Genomic DNA, 19,094 nt, shown 5'->3' on the forward strand with positions numbered 1-19,094 from the left:
GAATCTGTGTATGGGGGTGATAAAAAGAGATGCCCTTGCTGGTGGGCTCAGTGGTAGAGTGTCGGCCTGGCATGTGAAAATCCTGGGTTTGAATCTGGTCAGTGCACACAGGAGAAGTGATCATCTGCCTCTCCACCCCCCCCCCCATCTTTCTCTGTTTCTCTTCTCCTCTCACAGGCATGGCTCCAATGGTTCAAGCAAAGTTGGCCCCAGGCTCTAATGATGGAACCATGCCCTTGGCCTCAGGTGCTAAAAATAGCTTGGTTGCTGAGCAATGGAGCAGCAGTCCCAGATGGGTAAAACATCCCTGGGTAGAAAGCTTGTTGGGTAGATCCTGGTCCAGGTGCATGCAGAAGTTTGTCTCTGCCTCCCCATCTTTCACTTAATAGAAAGAAAAAAATAAAAGAAAGAAAGAAAGATAGATAGAAAGAGAGAGAGAGAGAAGGGGGGAGGGAGGGGGAAGAAAGAAAGGAAAAGAAAGGAAAGAAAAGGAAAGGAAAGGAAAGGAAAGGAAAAGAAAGGAAAGGAGGGAGGGAGGAAGGAAAGAAGGAAGGAAGGAAGGAAGGAAGGAGGGAGGGAAGGAAGGAAGGAAGGAAGGAAGGAAGGAAGGAAGGAAGGAAGGAAGGAAGGAAAGAAGGAAGGAAGGAAGGAAGGGAAGGAAAGAAGGAAAGAAGACCTAAAACTTGGTAGAATGTAAAGCAAAGCCTTAGGAAATGGTAGACAGTGAGAAATCCTTGGGCCAAATGAAGAATGGAGTGTGAAAAGGCAAGAATTTATTTATTTATTTTTATTATTTTTCTTCTCACTGCCTTTATGTTTTTATTCAAAATTAGCCAACCAAAGTGATTTGATCTCATGGTATAAATAATTTTTTTTTTTTTTTGTATTTTTTTCTGAAGCTGGAAACGGGGAGAGACAGTCAGACAGACTCCCGCATACGCCCGACCGGGATCCACCCGGCACGCCCACCAGGAGCGACGCTCTGCCCACCAGGGGGCGATGCTCTGCCCCTCTGGGGCGTCGCTCTGCCGCGACCAGAGCCACTCTAGTGCCTGGGGCAGAGGCCAAGGAGCCATCCCCAACGCCCGGGCCATCTTTGCTCCAATGGAGCCTTGACTGCGGGAGGGGAAGAGAGAGACAGAGAGGAAGGAGAGGGGGAGGGGTGGAGAAGCAGATGGGTGCTTCTCCTGTGTGCCCTGGCTGGGAATCGAACCCGGGTCCCCCGCACGCCAGGGCGACGCTCTACCGCTGAGCCAACCTGCCAGGGCCTATAAACAAATTTAAGGCTTCTTCTGTGGTGGGTTTTTTATCTGTGGGCTTCTCCTCAGTTACTGGTCCCTTGGTAGCTGCAGCTTTTTTGCCACCGAAGGCTTCTTCTGCTTTGTAATGCCAACAGCCTTCTTTTCTTCCTTTCCCACCCCAGGCTTCTCACCTGGAACCCCTTCCCATCTGATTTGGCATCTAGTACTGCAGCTGCTTTACCCAACTGGAGCTTGTGGTTCTTGGCCTGGTGAAGAAAGTTGTCTAGGCCATGGCCTTTGCATATGGGTTTAGCTTCAACATGATTCTCAGGTTTTTCAGTGGAGTCTTTTACAGGACTTTGTCATGGATCTTCCTTGTGTGATACTCAGAGGGCTCAAGAGATCTCTGGGCTTTTCAAGATTCTGCTAAGTCTCTACTAAGCATCCTGTGAGGGGAAGGTTTTAGTTATTCTTTGGGGAGGCAGTTTTATGCCAAATGTCATACAGATCATCGACTTGCAGGAAGCACTTTCAGTCCATGCAGAAACAGCCCACATGTCCACCAGGAGCAGATTTCAAAATATACAGTTTGTTTACATTACACAGAACAATTCCAGGGATGTTCTGAAGGCTTTGAAAATAACATTGTCCTCACTATAGATGATGCAAGGCCCCCTGCACTGGAAACAACAACGGTTTCTCATTTAGCCCTTGCCAGCTCTCATTCACTGAGAGGCATGGACCTTTTTCATATTATTCCAGGCCTTAAGTTTCTTCAAAAGCAAAGCAGCCTCCTTGGTTTTTCTGTAGCCATCAGCTTTACCTTCAACCACCACAGGAAGTTCAGAAACTTCTTTAGTACGAGGACCTTTAGACACGCCCAGGGCTGGTAAGGCTGAGACAGCCAGGGCCGCACAGACCGCATATTGCTTGTGTTGAGGTCACTCTGCAGTGCCAATGACACGTGGTTTTGGTTGGTGCAAACATGCCACCTCCATGACACAAATTATCAAAAGCATCCTGGCCAGAATGATGGGTCCCACCACCTCAAACTCTGGGAATCTGCCAGCCCCTCAAGACTCAGCTCTGGTTTGATGACCTACGAATTCACAAACAGCATTCAGCTGTCTATAAGTTTTCGTGCAAGTTGGTGTGAACAAAGTTCACGGTACCTAGTCAAATGGGAGCCTTAAACTAAGCACACAAAGTGACATTTTTGCCAGATGATTCCCCCTTTCCAGGGTACACTGATGTCAGTGGCTGAGCACATGCCATGGCTTGGAGAAGAGAAGACCATGCTGCCCTCAACCCGGTGGCTCCCAGTGGAAAAGGAAACAAGTATCTAATATTTAAATTGTGTTGCAACCATGTAAACTCCCTGCCTGTCCCACGGCCTCAAACCATAAATAATAGTTGACTTAGTAGTTGATGGGGAAGATTAGGTAATAAACATGAAGGACAGTTGTCTACTTTTCCAATTATTAAAGGCTATTTGGTTTGTTTTTTTAATGAAATTGAGAGTTCTCAGCTATTACAGAGGCTAATTTCATTAAAGCATGGAGCAAGATGTGGTTTGTTGTTTTTTGTTTTTTTTTCGGTAAAGCTTGTGTTGATTGCCAAATAGGTGCTATGGTGATGTAAACAGTAGTCATGGTTATCACCCTTGTGGATTCAGTATATGCCTCATAGGATATTCAGAGGGGTGTGTCAAGAACTAGGAAGGCTCTGAGATTTTACATAATTGCAAGTTAACAGATTAGCTAGCCATACTTTTATACTTGCTAACAGAAGTCAAAAGACCCCTAGGTCAGAGACAAAGAACAGTTTGCTACTCAGAACAAAAATGGCAGCCAGAATATCAGCATTGTTGCCACCTCCCTGCGGCCCAGTTCTCACAGGGCCACATAAAGAGGATCAGATAACAGCCGCTTATGTAATGGGTTATATTAGAGGAAGGGAAGCATGAGCATAGGAAATCCAAAGCTTTTATAACAGGCCGTATATATGCCTACTCCTTTGCTCTGAAGGAATATGGTCTCCCTATCATCTAAGACTGTAAATAAACTAGTTCTTTGCTCTGGAGGGAGACACTGTCTCTATCTGCCAAGGTTGACAAGTGGGCAACCTTTTGTTCAATATACAAACAACTTTAACAGTTTATTCCAGAACAAAGGCAGTTAGTGTCTTTGGTTGCAAGATGTCTTCGATTATGACTGACCCATAGAGAGTTGCTTCCTGACACTATCCACCCATCATTTATGTAATACTTGTCTTCTGGTGTACTTTCTGATGAGAATTTCTATTAATATGACACTGATTAATCTGAACGTCAGAGGCTGGAAACAAATCCATTCAGTTTTCATCATCCAGGATTTAATTAAGATTATTATCAAAGAAATTCCAAACTATAGAATGAGGCTAACCTCCAGGGATGGAGACCTAACAAGCAGAACAAATGACACCAACCATCAATGTCTACTTGAGAAATCCAGATGACTTTCTTATTTTATTTCTCTATCGATCTTTGCACTGTCCCAAGGCATTAATTCAAGTACTATGGGATGCATTAACAATTGCTATAGTCCACAAGGTAGAAGTCTTAGGCACTTCTGCCATCCCTAATAACCATGGTAACTAAATTGAAGTTGACCTGAATTCCTTCCAGAATCAATGTCGTGTCATTGATCAATTCAGCTAAAGTCAGGAACTAATTTCATGCAAGCTTTTCTAATTCAGTAATACTCATTATCATAGGATAAGTGCCCACAGGGGACTCATAAATAATGAATCAGCTCTTCTTTCCCGTAACTCCTCCAAGTAACCTCAAATGGCAAGATCTTCACAGTTTTCTTATGGCTACATATCCTACAGGTGATGTGTTTCTTAAACTCTTGAATGTCTCATTAAAATCTTTAAAATGGATGTCACCATATTTTGGTAGGAGACGCTAGTTAATATATGTCTTCAACATAAGAACAGTCCCTAGTGCATACATCATGTCTCAGAAAGGAAGTGCATTGAAAACTACTGCCTTCTGTGGCCAGATAGCTCAGGTGGTTCACTTGTTGTCTTCATGTGTCTCAGTTTCAGGTTTGGTCCTTGGTCAGGGCATGTGCAAGAATCAACTAATGAATGCACAGATGAGTGTAGCAATGAATTGTTCTCTCTCTCTCTCTCCTTCCCCCTTCCTTCCTCTCTATGTCTCTAAAAGCAAAACTAAAAGAAAATTAAAATCACTGCCCCATCTCCCAAGGGAGACATATATCAGTCAGGCGATCAAGTTGATAGTGCCTTTGAAGTGCCTTCTGATGGTTGGCAAACCTTAGGCTTCCCAGTTAAGTTCAAATAATTTATTTTGGTTCTTGTTTCTGCAGGGACTCTTTGTGTTATTTGTCTATCCACCAGAAATCTGACATTTGTCCGCCCATGGACAATCATGATCAAATCATTGTCAAAGTATGTTTGGCAGGAGATGGCAGATTTATCACAAAGTTAAACTCATAGTACTTTATAATAGCTTGAAAATGCCATACCAAAGCCTTTTTCTTCTTTAAAGACAAAAAATCCTCCAAGGTTGACTCTGAAAAACAAAGATCAATAATGTGCCTTGCTCCTTTATATCCAATTCTTCCCCTTCTGTTATTCCCCCTTCATCAGCACAAAATGACTGTCCTATCACGAGTGATAATTCCAATCTTTTCTCTAATTATTGTATATTCAAATATATCAGATCTATAAAGCATTTTTATAAAACTTACAGAAACTCAATATATTACTAAATTTGGTCCATATGCGCCTCTGTAGAGGGCCTCAGTGATCAGTGTATAATTAACTGAGGAACAATTATCCTTATAAATCTAGGATTTTGTCAGTCCAACAGTAGCAGAGTTAAGTCTCAATATCTTAAATCATTTTTACCCAGGCTGCAAAACCAAGCAGAGGTGTACATGAAAAGTAGAGATGAGGTTGCTATTAGATGAAGAAAGGCACACCATGCCCAAGAATGGTCACAGTGGAATCTCAGATTGGCAAAATAGATTTGTATATGCCTCAGCTCTATTATTATTACCCTCTGAGTAGCTGTGAAGAGCAATGCTTATCTTCTGGAGATGGTCTCATTCAATGGCCAAACTTTCTTTAAAAAGCTTCTTGATCAGGAAAAGGAGGTGAGGTAGAGTTAAAATATTTTTCTTTCTTTTTTTTTTTTTATTGAATTTTTGAACGTACAAATTTCAGCTGGGCAACTCAATAAAACATTATCTGCACACGTTATTGTATACCCATTGTCCCAAACAAAGTCTCTTTCATCACCATTTCCCACCTCTTCCTCCTCTCCCCATACCCATTTGCCTGTGTCTATATACACATACATACATATATACAGACACATATATATTTTTAAATTTTTTGCCTAATCTCTTCAACTTTTGTCATCTCGTTCTCCAATCTTTTTTCCCTCTGACAGCTGTCAGTCTGTTCTACGTATCCATGTCTCTGTTTCTATTTTATTTTTCAGTTTAATTTGTTCATTCCACATATAAGTGAGATCATGTGATATTTATTTTTGTCTGACTAGCGTATTTCACTTAGCATACTACCCTCCCGGTCCATCCATGCTGTCACAAAAGTTAAGATTTCCGTCTTTTTATGTCTGAATAGTATTCCATTGTATAAATGTACCACAGATTTTTTTAGCCACTCATCTACTGATGGGCACTTAGACTATTTTTAGATCTTGACTATTGTAAATAATGCTGCAAAGAACACAGAGTTTTATATATTCTTTCAAATTAGTGTTTTGGGTTTTTAAGGTATATTCCCAGACATAGGACTGCTGGGTCTAAAGGCATTTCCATTTTTAATTTTTTGAGGAGACTGTACTGTTTTCTACAGTGGCTGCACTCGTTTACATTCTCATCAACACTGCCTAAGGGCTCCCTTTCATCCACATCCTTGCTAGGACTAGTTATCTGTTGACTTATTGATGAAAGCCATTCTGGCAGGTGTAAGGTGATATCTTATTGTTGTTTTAATTTGCATCTCTCTGAAGATTGGTGAACTTGAACATTTTTTGTATGTCTATTGGCCATCTCTATGTCTTCTTTGGAGACATGCCTGTTCATGTCCTTGGCCCATTTTTAAATTGGATTGTCTTTCTGGGGTTGAGTTATATAAGTTCTCTATATATTTTGGAAATTAACCTTTTATCAGATATAACATTAGTAAATATGTCTCTCTCATTCAGTGGGTTTTTCTTCATTTTGTTAATGGTCTCTTTTGCTGTGCAAAGGCTTTTTAGTTTACTATAGTGCCATATGTTTATTTTTTTCTTCGTTTACCCTGTTTGAGGAGATATATCGACAAAAATATTACTGTAAGAGATGTCTGAGATTTTATGGCTTATTTTTGTTTTTTAAGTTTATTTTTTTAATTGAATTTATTGGGGTCACACTGTTTAACAAAATTATATAGTTCTCAGCTGCCCAGCTCTATAACACATTTCTGTAAACTGTATTGTTCTTTCGCCCCCCAGGTTAAGTCTTTGTCCATCAACATTTGTTCCCCCCATACCCTCTTCTACACCCTCCTCTCACAATCACCACACAACAATCTGTGTCCATAATTTTTTCTTTTTTTGTCCTTTTATATTAATTCCTCCACCCCCTCATCCAACCCCCCCACACCCACAGCTGTCTGCCTTTCTATCTATGAGTGTCTTTATTTTGTTTGTTAGTTCCTTTTGTTCATTTAAGTTCATTTTTGAAGAAATCATTTTAATACTCAGGCATTCAGATGCTTGTGAATGGTAAGAAGCGTGGCAGATCTATCAAATACTTTTATTGTCAGCACAGTTTTGAATGACTTTTGTGGCAATATTTCAGCCACTTTCAGATTGAAAGTGCTCCTGAAAGCCAAAGCAAACGAAGAAAAAGAAAAAGAAGGACAGAGTTTGATTTAAGGGCTCCAGTGGTATGGCTGGGTTTTGGCAGGTCAGACGAGAGCTGCAACACCAGACCAGGAAAAGTGTCGATAGTACTAAAGCACCCCTGGTAACTAACTCTGAGAGGCCAAGTGTCTCATGCAGTCAGGCTACCAGGATTAGGTAGAATAGGACTCATAAAATGTAGCTTTTTCTTCTTTTTTTAACCAAAAACCAAATGGGAGAGATTTTTTGGCAGAAATCACAATCTGAGATGTAATGAGATCTTCTGCACCAAAAACATTGTCTTTTACTTTGTATCCAGTTTATAATGGTATATGCATTGCCACGTCTAGCAGGAGGATGAATCCAGGCAACAATGATGGCAATCAGGGTAGTGAAGACTTGATTAACAATTTGCTTTCAATAGGGCTCATGAGAGGAAACAGTCTTAACATAATCATCTGTATTAATGACTCAGTTGGTTTAATCACCATTTGCATTTTTTTTTCACAATTCACAGCCCAAAGGAGTGTATCTTTCATCTTCCAATCTGTAGTTTTCAAAGTTTCAGACTAAACAACTAGGCACTTGACAACAATCTAAGAGAAAGTAAATGTGTAAGGTTCATCAAGACAGTATTAACCAGAACTTTATGAGTGGCCTTGAGTTCTGTTCATTGAGTTGAGTGGCCAATGTCCATTTTAAATTTTGCATGGCTAATGCAGAGTTTGAGCAGCCACGGTAGACCCGAGAATACCATCATTGAAACAAGCCCATGTATGACATTTCGGGAGAAATCTGAATTTGTGGTGTACTGAATCAGAGGCTTTGCTTGAGACAATAAAGTGGATAACAGTTTCCCCCAAAAGAAAAAAAAGACTCTCACTTTTCCCTGTAAAGGAGAGATGTCTTTGGAGCCAAGTTAGCTAGTTCCTTCAAAATGCAACAGTTGTTTGATTAGCAAGGCTTGTAGGCCCTCTTCACTTTTGTTAATCAATGAGTCTGGGTGGACCTACTCTAAATGGGTCTTATTTGACAAGAAGCCAGTAGAAAAAGAATAGTTGTTTTTCAAAAGGTAACCTTGCCATTCACAGTGGCCTCCTTTTTCCAGAGTCTTTAAATGGAAGAACCATTAGTTATGGACACCTATAGCTCAAAGGAGTCATTAAGGTTATAGGGATGAATGTCATAGTGCTTCTCTGCAAGATGACCTTCCCAGTTGGTTGAATCCCATTAGGCATTCATGGGCATTCATACTATAAGAATGTAGCACATCAATACTAATTATTTATTGAAGAGTAGAATACTCACCAACAAAACATTGATTTTGTCCAAAAGGCCCTGTGCACAGGCCACATTATCTTCTGTTCTCCATTGTGAATTCTACTCAGACCTCATCAATTTGGTTTTGGCATGTAATATCTCACAGTATTGCCTAGAAGTGACTTAGGTACTTGTATCTAAAAGCCATAGAAGTTTGAATCCTTCCTGTTTCCTAAATTCTTCAGCATATTTAGAACTAAGTATGGCCTTTGCTCCCCATGGGGGTCAGAGAGGCTTTGATCCCACCCCTAATCCTTGTGTTTAAAGTATTTGAGATCAGGTTGGTGGATGAAGGGAGAAATCAGGAAATGTGAAGGGAGAAAGAGTCTTTATGGCAGCAAGCAGTGTGTCCACTTCTCATTTTAAGCAGTGCAGTGGCTGCATTTGGGAATTTTTCTAGGTATCATTGAGTCAATTTCTCATCCTCCAGTAGGTCAACTTGATTAGCTTTGTAAACTCAATCTGGGACAGTAAAAATGGGAATATTAGTCAATGATTCATTTAGGGATTCCTATGGGAATTTATTTTGGTAAAACATCCCCAAGTATTTATTTATAGATTGCTCCAATTACAGCAGCCAGAATCTACTGCCAGAACTTCTGAATACTTTTGAAGTTATCTCCAAATAGATCTATGGTTGACACTACATACAATGGGAGGGTCTGAATCATAAGATGGTCCTTTTTTATTCTTATCAAGAATTACTTTCCTGCCCTCTCACCTGTGAAGTGAACCAAAAATCTAACTATTGGTCTGGTTTATTTATATAGTGGTTGTAAATTTAGCTGTTTTAACTCTTAGTGTAGGTAAGTATCTCTATAACTTGTGTAAAAGTGGGCAGAAATTTCTGCCTCCTCTTCCTAATGGAAATTTTAATACTAGTTGTGACCATAGTGTGCACCTGAGACTGACTACCAAATTGTTGAGAAATTTTTTACTGAAAAGAGTTAGCATATACAACATTCTGTGAGATTTTACCATCCTTTCAAGTTAAGAGTTAGACTTCCACATTTTCATGGATATGGGCAGAAGCCAAAAGATGCCTAGGCCATAGTTTATTAGTCATAACAATGGGAGTAACCAGAGTATCAGCATTGGCACTACTGCCTTGAGCCCCAGTGTCCACATGCCCAGATGAAGGGGTCAAGACATCAGCTCCACGTGCTGTGTATTGTAGGAGAAGGACATTGAGTTTAGGGAACCCTAATATTTTATCTCTGGAAAGAGTTAGATCCTTATCTACAAAATTTAACTGCCTATATGTAATTTGTTCCAGAAGAAAATGTTATCTCTGTCTTCTAAGGCTGATTGCTACATAAAATTCCTGAAAATATGGTCCAGAACAATGTGTTTGCATGTAAAAAGTGCAACCCAGAGAGACCCTTGGAGGATTGTTTCCCAAATACCCAGAAATAGACTTGATCATGCACTGAAATCAGAGCAGCCTGCTGTGACTCCAGGGGCCCTGACTACAGTGATGACTCTAAAGGGGACTGATCACTTTCCCTTCTCATGGACACAGAGAGAGTGTCAATAAAATACTGATTAGACAAAGGTGGTCATTGGAAGGAAGTGAAAGAAAATAGAGAGAAAAATATTTACAAATATGAAATCAGTATAATTTATGTTACAGAACATTGTAACTTTTTATATTATATGTAACTTATTCTGACCAATGCAATGAATATCAGACAATAAGTCTTTCAAGTGCTAAAGCTGATCAGAGAATCTATTATAGATATAGATATGCAGGGACGGGCAAAAGTAAGTTAATAATAATAATAAATAATACAATAATTAATCAAATAATATTATAAGAATAAACTGCATTTTGTGTATTCACAACTATAAACCTACTTTAACCACCCCTGTATATCAGACAGGCAGTTAAGAAATAAAGTCGATTTAGTTGGGAATAAATAAAGAAAAATATATACTAAGAAGTCTTCAGGGAATTTTATTTAACATTTTAAAGATTAAAATGCTTACAAGTTGTATAATTAAAAAAATATATCAATGTGAAGATATAATTTTTACCCAAGGGACATAGAGCAATATGATAAATTCATTGTTTAATGCTGATTAATCAGATTTCTGCAAAAATAAAGAGTAATATTTTTCTATTCCACAACAAGTAAATGAAGAGGTAAATATCCTACTTTCCTCCTAGACCAGGACAATCGTAAAGTTAGTGTTCTGGTTATAAAAAGGTAGATGAGACTGCTGAAGTAGGAATAGACTTGAACCATATAGTGCACTGGAATGAAAGATTCAAAACTTTGCCATTTCAGTATTTTACAGAACGTTGCATGTTGTATGTATGCACATCAACCTTGTGATCTCTATTTGTATAAAATTGAAATTAAGTTCATTTATCCTTTATTCATATATTATCTCTCATTTTTAAGAGCAGGTTCTGTTTTCTGAAGAGTTAGTAATTAAAACCTTACATGTTGCACAGTATTAAGAAAAGCATTAAAAACAGTTTTAAGCTTTCTAATTTCCCACAGTGTTGTCCAACAAGCAAGGGTTTAATGTTTTATGACTCAGAAGAAAATGCAGTCTATCTTCTTATAATTACCGTATTATCTCATGTGTGATGATAAATTTTTAAAAAATCATACTGTGATTTTAACAATAAAATAACGTTTATTTTTCTGTTATTTTGTAATCAATTGCCAACTTATTATATAGGTATAGGTGTATATGCATGAACATGAGCTTATGTATATATATACATACATACATGCACATATGTATTTGATAGGTGTTTTAAATCTTACTCAATTTTATATTAATGTTGCAATAAAATGTTAAATGTATATACTATATTAAAGCTACTAAGTTCATATATTTTTACTCCATTACATATGAACATTATCATTCAAATTATGCAAAATCAGAACTAAAAGAAGTCTAGATATAGCAATTCCGTTTGCTTAAAAGCATAATAATTATTAGAGCACTCATATCTAACAATAGTTTTTTTATTCACTGGTAACATAAAAATTGGGTTTAAGATCTCTAATGACAGTAAAAACATAATGCATCATGTGTAATACATTTTATTAATGCAAAAGCAACAGAAATATAGTGCCATCAGCAAGCTAAGCATAATTGTATTATTGGCATGAAAATTGAATTCTTCAAATATAAGAACATTTTCTTTGAAATTATTACACCAATATCACCATATTCAAGCATTATGCAAAGTGTATGACTGATATTCTTTTTTTTTTTTTAATAAATTTTTATTAATGGTAATGGGATGACATTAATAAATCAGGGTACATATATTCAAAGAAAACATGTCTAGGTTATTTTGTCATCAAATTATTTTGCAAACCCCTCGCCCAAAGTCAGATTGTCCTCCGTCACCCTCTATCTAGTTCTCTGTGCCCCTCCCCCTCCCCCTAACTCTCTCCCTCCCTCCCTCCCATGTCCTCCCTCCCCCCCCACCCTTGGTAACCACCACACTCTTGTCCATGTCTCTTAGTCTCATTTTTATGTTCCACCAATGTATGGAATCATGTAGTTCTTGTTTTTTTCTGATTTACTTATTTCACTCCTTATAATGTTATCAAGATCCCACCATTTTGCTGTAAATGATCTGATGTCATCATTTCTTATGGCTGAGTAGTATTCCATAGTGTATATGTGCCACATCTTCTTTATCCAGTCTTCTATTGAAGGGCTTTTTGGTTGTTTCCATGTCTTGGCCACTGTGAACAGTGCTGCAATGAACATGGGGCTACATGTGTCTTCACGTATCAATGTTTCTGAGGTTTTGGGGTATATACCCATTAGAGGGATTGCTGGGTCATAAGGTAGTTCTATTTGAAGTTTTTTGAAGAACCACCATACTTTCCTCCATAATGGTTGTACTACTTTACAGTCCCACCAACAGTGAATGAGGGTTCCTTTTTCTCCACAGCCTCTCCAACATTTGCTATTACCCGTCTTGTTGATAATAGCTAATCTAACAGGAGTGAGGTGGTATCTCATTGTAGTTTTGATTTGCATTTCTCTAATAACTAATGAAGCTGAGCATCTTTTCATATATCTGTTGGCCATTTGTATCTCTTCCTGGGAGAAGTGTCTGTTCATGTCCTCTTCCTATTTTTTTATTGGATTGTTTGTTTGTTTGTTGTTGAGTTTTATGAGTTCTTTGTAAATTTTGGATATTAGGCCCTTATCTGAGCTGTCGTTTGAAAATATCATTTCCCATTTAGTTGGCTGTCTGTTTATTTTGATATCAGTTTCTCTTGCTGAGCAAAAACTTTTAATTCTGATGTAGTCCCATTCATTTATCTTTGCCTTCACTTCTCTTGCCATTGGAGTCAAGTTCATAAAATGTTCTTTAAAACCCAGGTCCATGATTTTAGTACCTATGTCTTCTTCTATGTACTTTATTGTTTCAGGTCTTATATTTAGGTCTTTGATCCATTTTGAATTAATTTTAGTACACGGGGACAGGCTGTAGTCAAGTTTCATTCTTTTGCATGTGGCTTTCCAGTTTTCCCAACACCATTTGTTGAAGAGGCTTTCTTTTCTCCATTGTGTGTTGTTGGCCCCTTTATCAAAGATTATTTGACCATATATATGTGGTTTTATTTCTGGGCTTTCTATTCTGTTCCATTGGTCTGAGTGTCTATTTTTCTGCCAATACCATGCTGTTTTGATTATCGTGGCCCTATAATATAGTTTAAAGTCAGGTATTGTAATGCCCCCAGCTTCATTCTTTTTCCTTAGGATTGTTTTGGCTATTCAGGGTTTTTTATAGTTTCCTATAAATCTGATGATTTTTTGTTCCATTTCTTTAAAAAATGTCATAGGAATTTTGATGGGAATTGCATTAAATTTGTATATTGCTTTGGGTAATATGGCCATTTTGATTATATTTATTCTTCCTATCCAAGAACAAGGAATATTTTTCCATCTCATTGTATCTTTTTCGATTTCCCTTAACAATGCTTTGTAATTTTCATTATATAGGTCCTTTACGTTCTTTATTATGTTTATTCCTAGGTATTTTATTTTTTTTGTTGCAATCGTGAAGGGGATTATTTTTTTGAGTTCGTTTTCTAATATTTCATTGTTGGCATATAGAAAGGCTATGGACTTTTGTATGTTAATTTTGTATCCTGCAACCTTACTGTATTGGTTTATTGTTTCTAATAATCTTTTTGTGGAGTCCTTCGGGTTTTCGATGTATAGGATCATATCATCAGCAAAAAGTGATAGCTTTACTTCTTCTTTTTCGATATGGATGCCTTTTATTTCTTTGTCTTGTCTGATTGCTCTGGCCAGAACTTCTAGCACCACGTTGAATAAGAGTGGAGAGAGTGGACAACCCTGTCTTGTTCCTGATTTAAGGTAGAAAGTCCTCAGTTTTATGCTGTTTAATAGGATGTAAGGCTGATGGTTTATCATATATGGCCTTTATCATGTTGAGATATTTTCCTTCTAAACCCATTTTGTTGAGAGTCTTAAACATAAAATTGTGTTGTATTTTATCAAAAGCCTTTTCTGCATCTATTGATAAGATCATGTGGTTTTTGTTCTTTGTTTTGTTGATATGGTGTATTATGTTAACCATTTTGCATATGTTGAACCATCCTTGAGATTCTGGGATGAATCCCACTTGATCAAGATGTATTATTTTTTTAATATGTTGTTGTATTCGGTTTGCCAGTATTTTGTTTAGTATTTTAGCATCTGTATTCATTAGAGATATTGGTCTGTAGTTTTCTTTCTTTGTGCCATCCTTGCCAGGTTTTGGTATGAGGGTTATGTTGGCCTCATAAAATGTGTTTGGAAGTATTGCTTCTTCTTCAATTTTTTGGAAGACTTTGAGTAGAATAGGAACCAAGTCTTCTTTGAATGTTTGATAGAATTCACTAGTATAACCGTCTGGGCCTGGACTTTTATTTTTGGGGAGATTTTTAATAGTTTTTTCTATTTCCTCCCTGCTGATTGGTCTGTTTAGGCTTTCTGCTTCTTCATGACTCAGTCTAGGAAGGTTGTATTGTTCTAGGAATTTATCCATTTCTTCTAGATTGTTGTATTTGGTGGCATATAATTTTTCATAGTATTCTACAATAATTCTTTGTATATCTATGATGTCTGTGGTGATCTCTCCTCTTTCATTTTGGATTTTATTTATTTGAGTCCTGTGTCTTTTTTCCTTGGTGAGTCTTGCCAAGGGTTTGTCAATTTTGTTGATCTTTTCAAAGAACCAGCTCCTTGTTTTATTGATTTTTTCTATAGTTTTTCTGTTCTCTATTTCATTTATTTCTGCTCTGATTTTTATTATCTCCTTTCTTCGGCTGGTTTTGGGTTGTCTTTGTTCTTCTTTTTCTAGTTCCTTAAGGTGTGAAGTTAAGTGGTTGACTTCGGCTCTCTCTTGTTTGTTCATATAGGCCTGAAGTGATATGAACTTTCCTCTTATTACTGCTTTTGCTGCATCCCAGAGATTCTGATATGTCGTATTTTCATTTTCATTTGTCTGTATATATCTTTTGATTTCTGCGCTTATTTCTTCTTTGACCCATTCATTTTTTAGAAGTATGTTGTTTAGTTTCCACATTTTTGTGGGTTTTCCCCCCTCTTTTTTGCAGTTGAATTCTAGTTTCAAGGCTTTATGATCAGAAAATATGCTTGGTACAATTTCAATTTTTCTAAATTTGCTGATATTGTCTTTGTGGCCCAACATATGGTCAATTCTTGAGAATGTTCCATGTACACTAGAGAAAAATGTATACTCTGTCGCTTTGGGATGAAGTGTCCTGTAGATGTCTATCATATCCAGGTGTTCTAGTATTTCGTTTAAGGCCACTATATCTTTATTGATTCTCTGTTTGGATGACTGATCTAGAGCCGTCAGCGGTGTATTGAGGTCTCCAAGTATGATTGTATTTTTGTTAGTTTTTGTTTTAAGGTCAATAAGTAGCTGTCTTATATATTTTGGTGCTCCTTGGTTTGGTGCATATATATTAAGGATTGTTATGTCTTCTTGATTCAACTTCCCCTTAATCATTATGAAATGACCATTTTTGTCTCTGAGTACTTTTTCTGTCTTGTAGTCAGCATTATTAGATATGAGTATTGCTACGCCTGCTTTTTTTGGGGTGTTGTTTGCTTGGAGGATTGTTTTCCAGCCTTTCACTTTGAATTTGTTTTTATCCTTGTTGCTTAGATGTGTTTCCTGTAGGCAGCATATAGTTGGATTTTCTTTTTTAATCCATTCTGCTACTCTGTGTCTTTTTATTGGTAAGTTTAATCCATTTACATTTAGTGTAGTTATTGACACTTGTGGGTTCCCTACTGCCATTTTATAAATTGCTTTCTGTTAGTTTTGTATCTAGTTTGATTCTTCTCTTTTGTTTTTCTATCATTTGTTTTTGTTTGTTTGTGTTCCATACTTCTTTCCTCTGTTGCTACCTTTTTTAAGTCAAGTGTTTTTGTGGTGGTTTTTTTAAGGGTGGTTACCATTAAGTAATGAAAAGGGTACCTACCATATTCATTGTAGTACCCTATCTTATGAGTATTTGTGCACTTCATCGTCCTTTGCTACTGTTAATCTCCATCCTCTCCCCCCTTTTTTTCCTTTGTTGTCACAGTTTAAGTTTGGTTTTATTGTGTTCTTGGTGGAGCTGTTACTTGTGGTGTTGTTTTCTTTTGTTCTTTGAATCTGGTTGGAAAACCCCCTTTAGTATTTCCTGGAGTGGGGGCTTTCTGCTGATAAATTCTCTCATCTTTTCTGTATTTGTGAATGTTTTTATATCTCCTTCATACTTGAAGGATAGCTTTGATGGGTATAGTATTCTTGGCTGAAAGTTCCTCTCTTTCAGGGCTTTAAATATTGGGGTCCACTCTCTTCTAGCTTGTAGAGTTTCTGCTGAGAAATCTGATGATAATCTAATAGGCCTTCCTTTATATGTTGTACTCTTCTTTTCCCTGGCTGCCTTGAGAATTTTTTCTTTGTCATTGGTTTGTGTCATCTTTATTATGATGTGCCTTGGAGTGGGTTTGTTGGGGTTAAGAAAACTTGGTGTTCTGTTTGCTTCTTGAATTTGAGGCTTTAGTTCCTTCCACAGGCTTGGGAAGTTCTCGTCTATTATTTGTTTGAGTATATTCTCCATTCCATTTTCTTTCTCTTCTCCCTCTGATATACCTATTATTCTTATGTTATTCTTTCTGATGGAGTCAGACAATTCCTGTAGGTCTTTCTCATTTTTTATTATTTTTGAGTCTCTTTCTTCTTCTCTCTGTTGTGCCTCAAGTTGTTTGTCTTCTATTTCACTAATCCTATCTTCAATCTGGGCTGTTCTGTTAGCTAAGCTTGTTACCTTATTTTTCAGCTCGTGAATTGAGTTTTTCATTTCTGTTTGATTTGTTTTTATAGTTTCAATTTCCTTGGTAATATATTCTTTGTGTTCATTGAGTTGTTTTCTGATCTCCCTATATTGCCTTTCTGTGTTTTCTTGTATATCTCTGAGTATTTTTAAGATTTCTATTTTAAATTCTCTGTCATTTAGCTCCAAGGCTTTCAATATGTTAAGTCTTTTCTCCATAGATTTTTCCACATCTATTTGTGTTACCTCTCTTTCTTTTGTATCCATAATATTCGATTTCCTCTTTCTTATCGGCATCTGAGGGTGGTTTTATTGATAGCACACAGGCGCACTTCCTTGCGGTTTGAAAGAACGTCCCTGTGGTAGATTCCTCCACACCCTCATCTCTCAGATTCAAGTGATAACAGTCCTTTCGCTATCAGTTTGTGTGGAACTCCGGAATGCTCCGAGGATAAATTTTTCTGTTTCTAGTTGATAAATTTGTTGTGATTTGGGGGAGAGCTGTTGGACGTGCTGCTCACGGCACCATTTCTGTGACGTCCTATCCTCTATGACTGATATTCTTGATACCTTTCTCCTGTTGGTATTTATTACACATTGTAAATTTATGAAGTTAATTAAAATTAGAAAGTTGCTTAAAATTGTAATGTAAATTTGTTCACAGTAGTAAAGGAAAATAATTTATATTTATAAAAATATGTGTATTTTTTTGTAAATAAATCACTGAATAGGGGACCACTCAGTATCTGTCCTCTTAGTGTTTCTTTTTTTTATAATCTGAAGATTAGAAAATAGAAACATACCCTAGCCAGTTAGCTCAGTGGTAGAGTGTGGGCCTGGCATGTGGATGTCTTGGGTATGATTTCCAGTCAGGACACACAGGAGAAGTGACCATCTGCTTCTCTATCCCTCCTCCTTTGCTCTCTCTCTCTCTCTCTCTTTCTCTCTCTCTCTCTCTTCTCCTCCCACAGCCATGGCTCATTTGGTTTGAGCATGGTGGCCCTGGGTGCTGAAGATGACTCCATGGAGCCTCTATCCTCAGGCTCTAAAAATAGCTCTATTGCTGAGTAATGGTCTTAGATGGGCAGGGCATCTCTCAGTAGAGGGCTTGCTGGGTGGATCCCAGTCAGGCTCATATATGAGTCAGTCTCTCTGTATCCCCTCCTCTCAGTTCAAAGATAAATAAGTAAATAAATAAATAACAAAAAAGAAAATAGAAATAAAATTGCCTGTCATATTTATATAAGGATATTTTATTCCTTTTATGTTATAATTAGTGTTCTCTTTATCTTTCTTTTACTCTCTTCTATGCCTATTTTGTCATTCTTGTATCTTTTTTTGCCGCAACTTTCCCTCTACACATACGTGCACACACACATGCATGCACATGTACTCAAAGTAATTCTATCTTCATGAGTGTTCTATTAAAATGCCTCTTTTTTTGGGAGATTAACACATCATTCCATCAATGCATATGTTCAAGTTAATCTGGGAGATTACTTACCAAAATGACTGATTTTCTGAGTTATTTATCCAGTGAGACTCAAGATAAATATATCAGAGATTGTGATTGGTGTGGCCAGAATAAACAAAGCTCTACAGGTAGATATGAGTTTATTTCTTTCTCCTTTCACTTCCTAAACCAGCATCATGGTTTCCAAAACCAGCGGACTTAATGTCTATATTTCTTCTTAATTCATTCCACAAATATTTGTAGATAATTGGTTGTATTCTGTATGTCAGGTGTCAGACTAGGTGCTTGGAATTAAACATTGAACTATGATGGGCATTCATTATTTCTCTCTCCTCATTGAACTTTCTGTCAAGTTGTGGTTGAAGACAATTAAACACATACCTACATACCCACATAACTGCAACTTTTTCAGCATAATGACTTTCTAAAGAGCATTTGGCTCAATAAAAACATTAAATTGGGTGATTAGCTAGACTTGAGAAAAATAGTCTGACCAAGTCATGATTAAATTGACCTCTGAAGGATGACTATACTTAGAAAGGGAGAGAAGAGGATTTCAGACAGAGAGTGTAGTATATACAAAGACTGTGGTGGAAGGGAATGTGAGTGACAAAATTAGAAGGCAGGAGTAACTAAAGAGTAAAGATTGTTTTTGAAATAAGCCTGTAGAGACAGCTAGGGCCAGACTGTGCCAGATTCTATAGGCTATGGTCAGGAAGTTTGGTTTTATTCCTAGGCCAATATAAAGTCGCTGTTTTTGTTTTGTTTTGTTTTGT

The 19,094-nt window shown here is 37.4% G+C and overlaps 1 protein-coding gene and 1 pseudogene across 3 annotated transcripts in view; one reads left to right on the forward strand and one right to left on the reverse strand.

The window, feature by feature from the left end:
* CSMD3 (CUB and Sushi multiple domains 3) overlaps positions 1-19,094 on the forward strand; it is a 1,246,722-nt gene that overhangs the window by 579,291 nt on the left and 648,337 nt on the right. The window lies entirely within an intron of this gene.
* Positions 1,243-2,552, reverse strand: LOC136328554 (large ribosomal subunit protein uL4 pseudogene; annotated as a pseudogene).

The sequence above is a fragment of the Saccopteryx bilineata genome, chromosome 3 (genome assembly GCF_036850765.1).
Source record: "Saccopteryx bilineata isolate mSacBil1 chromosome 3, mSacBil1_pri_phased_curated, whole genome shotgun sequence".
Classification (NCBI taxonomy): Eukaryota; Metazoa; Chordata; class Mammalia; order Chiroptera; family Emballonuridae; genus Saccopteryx; species Saccopteryx bilineata.